This window comes from Camelina sativa, chromosome 5 (assembly GCF_000633955.1).
Source record: "Camelina sativa cultivar DH55 chromosome 5, Cs, whole genome shotgun sequence".
NCBI lineage: Eukaryota > Viridiplantae > Streptophyta > Magnoliopsida > Brassicales > Brassicaceae > Camelina > Camelina sativa.
The window spans coordinates 25,768,654-25,774,653 of record NC_025689.1 but is presented as its reverse complement, the minus strand read 5'-3'; positions in this window follow the sequence as shown (position 1 = coordinate 25,774,653).

The following is a 6,000-nucleotide window of genomic DNA, read 5'->3' as shown; positions in this document are numbered from 1 at the left end:
CATGGAATGGCAGATAATATTAATACCCGAAAAAATACACCAAATAAATTTTTAATTATTTTAAACATTTATGTTCAAATTTAAGTTCTACACAACAGTAGTAGCTAAAAAGAACAAGGATTTTTCAGTCATGGCTGACGTGGCGAGAGACAAAAATGGCGATTTAGGGTTTTGGCGTTCAGTGCAAGAATCATGCCGCCGGCAGCTTCTCCGACTCTAGGAGGGGCGGTTCAGGCGTCGGAGGAAGGGGTTTCATCACAGGTGGTGGTGGTTTCCCACGAGATTGGTATTTCAGGATCGTCGCAGGAGTCTAAGGAAAACACGTTGGAGCAGGGTGGTGTAACCAGCCCGAGTGTATCTGTGGGGGATGATAAATCAAAGCGTTCTTATGCTAATGTCGCTGGCAAGCATGTCTTTACAAAGCAACCGTTTAATGTCGTCGAAGTGGATGGTCAGCAGAGGGTGATCGTACCAAAGGATGTTCTGCTTGGGGCTAAACCTCTTTGGGAGGATTTTCTCCTTGGTAAGTTTTTGAGCACAAAGGCACCCCATGTGGGCAAGATCCACATGATCGTTAACAAAATTTGGCGTTTGGGAGATACTTCTTCTCATATAGATGTTTATCAAGTTAATGACACAACGGTGAAATTCCGGATCCGCAATGAAAATATGAGGCGCAGGGTCTTAAACAGAGGTATGTGGAACATTATGGATATTCCAATGGTGATATCGAAATGGTCTCCTAATGCGGAGGACACTCAGCCAGCTTTGAAATCTATACCTATGTGGGTGATTTTAAAAGATGTCCCANTGTGCGATATAACAGCTGGAGGAGTAACGGATCAGAGTTTGTCAACGTCACGAAAGAGAAATAAAATGGGTTAACGCTGTTTGTCGGTTTGTTAGCCTTCTATAAGAGCACATGTTAGTCCAACTTTTTCGATTATGCAAATTATCTGAATTGGTTTTCTATTTTCTGGGTTCGGTGATCTTTGTTCCTCATCATTGTTGCTGGAGATCTCTCTTTGAGACTCTTGCAGATGAGATGATAATGCTGCATTTCTAGAGAACGTTGTGTTATTTGTTTTCCGATATCAATCAATAAAAACTTTGTTTCATTTACTCTGTTTCTATCGGTTTATTGATTTACGTTATCAGAAACGTATAAATCAGCCATCGGAGAGAGAGAGAGGATTTTGAAAATGGCAGCAAGACGGGCGTGAAATCGGGGATATAAGATGCAGAGCCATGGAGAAGGCTATTGAAGCATCGATAGTCCCATGTCCGAATGCAAAACATGGGTGTGAAGAAACCACCACGTACTGTAATGATCAATCTGTCCATGAGAAAGTTTGCTGTTTCGCCCAATGTTCTTGCCCTGTACCAAACTGCAATTTCGTTGGCACATACACGAATCTCAAAAGCCACGCTCGTCATGCACACATTTTGTGGTGATGATGATAATGATGATGATATTCTCATGCCGTTTAGGTTTGACTGTTATGCTATCTTTAACATGAACCTTTGTAAGCAGAAGAATCTCGTTTTGAAGGAATTGAAAGAGAGCTATTTGATAGTAGTTCAGGCTTTCAAGGGATCGGAGGGCGTGTATGTGACTGTTAACCGTATCGCACATATGGCTCCGGGGATACGCGACGTCTCTTGCATTCTGGCTAAACTCAACCAGCATAACACTCTTAACAATTGGAACGATGGTGAATAAATTCAGAAAGTGAGAGAGCAGATACACATGCAAAGATAACATGGAATGGCAGATAATATTAATACCCGAAAAAATACACCAAATAAATTTTTAATTATTTTAAACATTTATGTTCAAATTTAAGTTCTACACAACAGTAGTAGCTAAAAAGAACAAGGATTTTTCAGTCATGGCTGACGTGGCGAGAGACAAAAATGGCGATTTAGGGTTTTGGCGTTCAGTGCAAGAATCATGCCGCCGGCAGCTTCTCCGACTCTAGGAGGGGCGGTTCAGGCGTCGGAGGAAGGGGTTTCATCACAGGTGGTGGTGGTTTCCCACGAGATTGGTATTTCAGGATCGTCGCAGGAGTCTAAGGAAAACACGTTGGAGCAGGGTGGTGTAACCAGCCCGAGTGTATCTGTGGGGGATGATAAATCAAAGCGTTCTTATGCTAATGTCGCTGGCAAGCATGTCTTTACAAAGCAACCGTTTAATGTCGTCGAAGTGGATGGTCAGCAGAGGGTGATCGTACCAAAGGATGTTCTGCTTGGGGCTAAACCTCTTTGGGAGGATTTTCTCCTTGGTAAGTTTTTGAGCACAAAGGCACCCCATGTGGGCAAGATCCACATGATCGTTAACAAAATTTGGCGTTTGGGAGATACTTCTTCTCATATAGATGTTTATCAAGTTAATGACACAACGGTGAAATTCCGGATCCGCAATGAAAATATGAGGCGCAGGGTCTTAAACAGAGGTATGTGGAACATTATGGATATTCCAATGGTGATATCGAAATGGTCTCCTAATGCGGAGGACACTCAGCCAGCTTTGAAATCTATACCTATGTGGGTGATTTTAAAAGATGTCCCACCGTCGATGTTCACGCATAAAGGTCTGCAGTTCTTGGCTAGTGCTGTAGGAAAACCCACTCGACTACACTCAAAAACTGATGCTTGCACAAGTTTTGATGTCGCTCAAATAATGGTGGAAGCTGATTTAACTAAACCTCTTCCACGAGAGTATGTGTTTATGGGGGAGGAAGAGGGGGAACTTGATGTTGTCATTAAGTATTCTTACCCTTGGCTACCGCCAAAATGTGATACCTGTGGTAAATGGGGCCATTATAAGGATACTTGTTTGGCTTCACCTATCACTACACCAACAATTAGCAGTCCAGCGAAGGAAATTGAAACCGAGCCGGTGCAAGTTCCGTCAACATCTCCTGCTCCTGCGGCCACAGTTGCGCCAGACACTGAAGCATCTGCTGCACTCAAAGATGGTTCTTTGAATGCCGCTGCAGTGGAAGAGGTTTGGCAAACGCCTAAGTCGGTCCGCAGTCCGGGGAAATAGAAACCTTTTGAACTTAAATATGATGATCTATCTCTTCTCTCTAATGCATTCTCCTGTCTCATTGGCAAGGGGGATGCAGATGAGGATGCCTCAGAGGATGTTGAGAACTTCTCTGACGCGGATACAGAAGAGGCGACCAATAAAACAGAGACGCAGTCGGGGGCTTCTCTCATCCCTCCGCTTCGACCATCTCTGCCTCGTGGTCCCAAGACTGCACATAAGATTCTTTCAAACCCTTCTACTCAACCCCCTAATACTCTTAGGGATCAGAGTAAAAGGAACCCCTCCAAACGTGCTTAATGTCCGGGTTCTTTTGGAATGTTCGCGGCTTAAACAGAACTTCAAAACATTCCATCATAAAGAAGTGGGTTGGTGATTCGGGACTGCGGTTTGGTTGTTTATTGGAGACGAGGGTTAAGGAACGGAAGGCACAGTGGTTAGGTGCAAAGTTATTTAAGAATTGGTCGGTTCTGTCAAATTACGAGCATAATGCTAGAGGACGCATCTGGGTGGTATGGCGTGACAATGTCAGACTTACTCCGGTGTATAAAACGGGACAACTCATAACTTGTTCCGTTAAACTAGAGGAAGATGCGACTGAGTTTTTTTTGCTCATTCGTCTATGCGTCAAACTTGGTGGAGGAGCGTAAAGCCTTATGGGAGGATTTGCGTCATCATAAGGATTCACCCTGACTTATTTTTGGTGATTTTAACGAAACACTGGCTCTTGATGAGCACTCTCGCGGCACACGGTCCAGGGATAACGGAGGGGATGGGGGACTTTCAGTCCGTTGTCAACTACTATTCTTTCTCGGATTTGACTGCCCAAGGTCCTCTGTTTACTTGGTGCAACAAAAGGGAAAACGATTTAATCTCTAAAAAATTAGATCGTGTGTTGGTTAATGATGATTGGCTTGGGATTTATCCGCAGGCTTACAGTATTTTTGAAGCAAGGGGATGCTCCGATCACCAGAGGAGCCTAGGCAGCATCGTAAGCCTTTTAAATTTGTAAATGCTATGGTAGACATGCCTGAATTTGTGCCTTTGGTGAAGGAGTTTTGGGGGGAGACAGAATCTATTCACATGTCAACTTCTTCTCTGTTTCGGTTTACAAAGAAGCTTAAGGCTTTGAAGCCAAAGCTAAGAGATTTGGTGAGGCATAAGGTGGACCACTTAGTTAAGAAAACTAAGGAGGCATATGCACTGCTTTGTGAAAAGCAGGAATTTAACCTCCTGCACCCCTCTGATATCGCGATGGCTGCAGAAAAGAATGCATACGATCGTTGGTGTTTTGTTGCTGGTCTTGAAGAGAAATATTTAAAGCAAAATTCTAAGCTTCACTGGCTGCAAGTTGGCGATCAGAATAATAAAACTTTTCATCGTGCGGTTCAGGTTCGAGCAGCACAAAATGAAATCCGGGAAATTATGACACCAGATGGTCGGGTTGTGTCGGATGCAGCAGGGCTCAAACAGGAAGCAGAGAGACATTTTTGAGAATTTCTACAATTCGCTCCAACAGATTTTGAGCCCAATTCGCTCCAACAGCTGAGCTGCAAGATCTTTTGTCCTTTCGGTGTTCCGTGGAGGACAAGGAGAGACTTGTTCGACCAGTCTTAGTGGAAGAGGTGAAAAAGGTTGTGTTCTCTATGCCCTCAGATAAATCCACAGGTCCTTATGGGTTTACAACAGAATTTTTTAAAGCGACTTGGGACATCCTCGGTGGAGAGTTTGTGACTGCAGTTCAATCTTTCTTTGTCAAAGGTTTCCTCCCCAAAGGTGCGAATGCTACTATTTTTGCTCTGATTCCAAAAAATCTTCAAACTCGGGAAATGAAAGACTATCGCCCAATATCATGTTGCAATGTGATATATAAAGTCATTTCTAAGATCCTAGCTAATCGACTGAAGCTGCTTTTGCCAAAGTTCATTGCTGGGAATCAGTCGACCTTTGTGAAGGACCGTTTACTGATTGAGAATGTACTTCTCGCTACGGAGTTAGTTAAAGATTATCACAAAGAGTCAATTCCAAGTCGATGTGCTGTTAAGATCGATATTTCAAAGGCCTTCAACTCTGTTCAATGGCCTTTTCTGCGAAATGTCCTCTCCACATTGGATCTTCCACCTGTATTTGTGCAATGGATAATGCTTTGTGTAACAACGGCCTCTTTCTCGGTTCAGGTTAACGGGGAACTAGCCGGTTTTTTTAACAACACCAGGGGTTTGTGACAGGGATGCTCACTTTCACCTTACTTGTTCATCATTATAATGGATGTCCTCTCTAGGCGGTTGGATAAAGCGGCATGAGTGCAGTTTGGTTATCATCCAAAATGCAAAACTCTTGGTGTCACTCACTTGAGCTTTGCTGATGATTTAATGGTTCTCTCTGATGGTAAGGTTCGCTCCATAGAAGGCATTGTGGGAATTTTTGACGTTTTTGCTAAGCAATCGGGGTTGCGAATAAGCATGGAGAAGTCTACTATCTACCTCGGGGGTTTGTCTGCTGCAGCCACTCAGGAGATTACAGAGAAGTTCAGTTTTGAGGTTGGTCAGCTACCAGTTCGGTATTTAGGCCTGCCATTAGTCACCAAACGTCTTACTCTCTCCGACTGTTCACCACTTCTGGAGCACTTGAAGAAGAAAATAGGTTCCTGGACAGCCCGTTTTCTCTCATTTGCAGGCCGTTTAAACTTGATTCAGTCAGTATTATGGAGTATATGTAATTTTTGGTGCTCTGCTTTTCGACTACCAAGACAGTGTACAAAGGAAATTGATAAGTTGTGTTCTGCTTTCCTCTGGTCAGGCCGGAATTTGAATCCTCATAAAACTAAAGTTGCTTGGGAGGACGTTTGTAAACCCAAAAGAGAGGGAGGTTTGGGGTTGCGGTCTCTTAAAGAAACAAATGATGTTTGTTGCTTGAAACTGATCTGGCGAATAGTTTCATCAGATGAC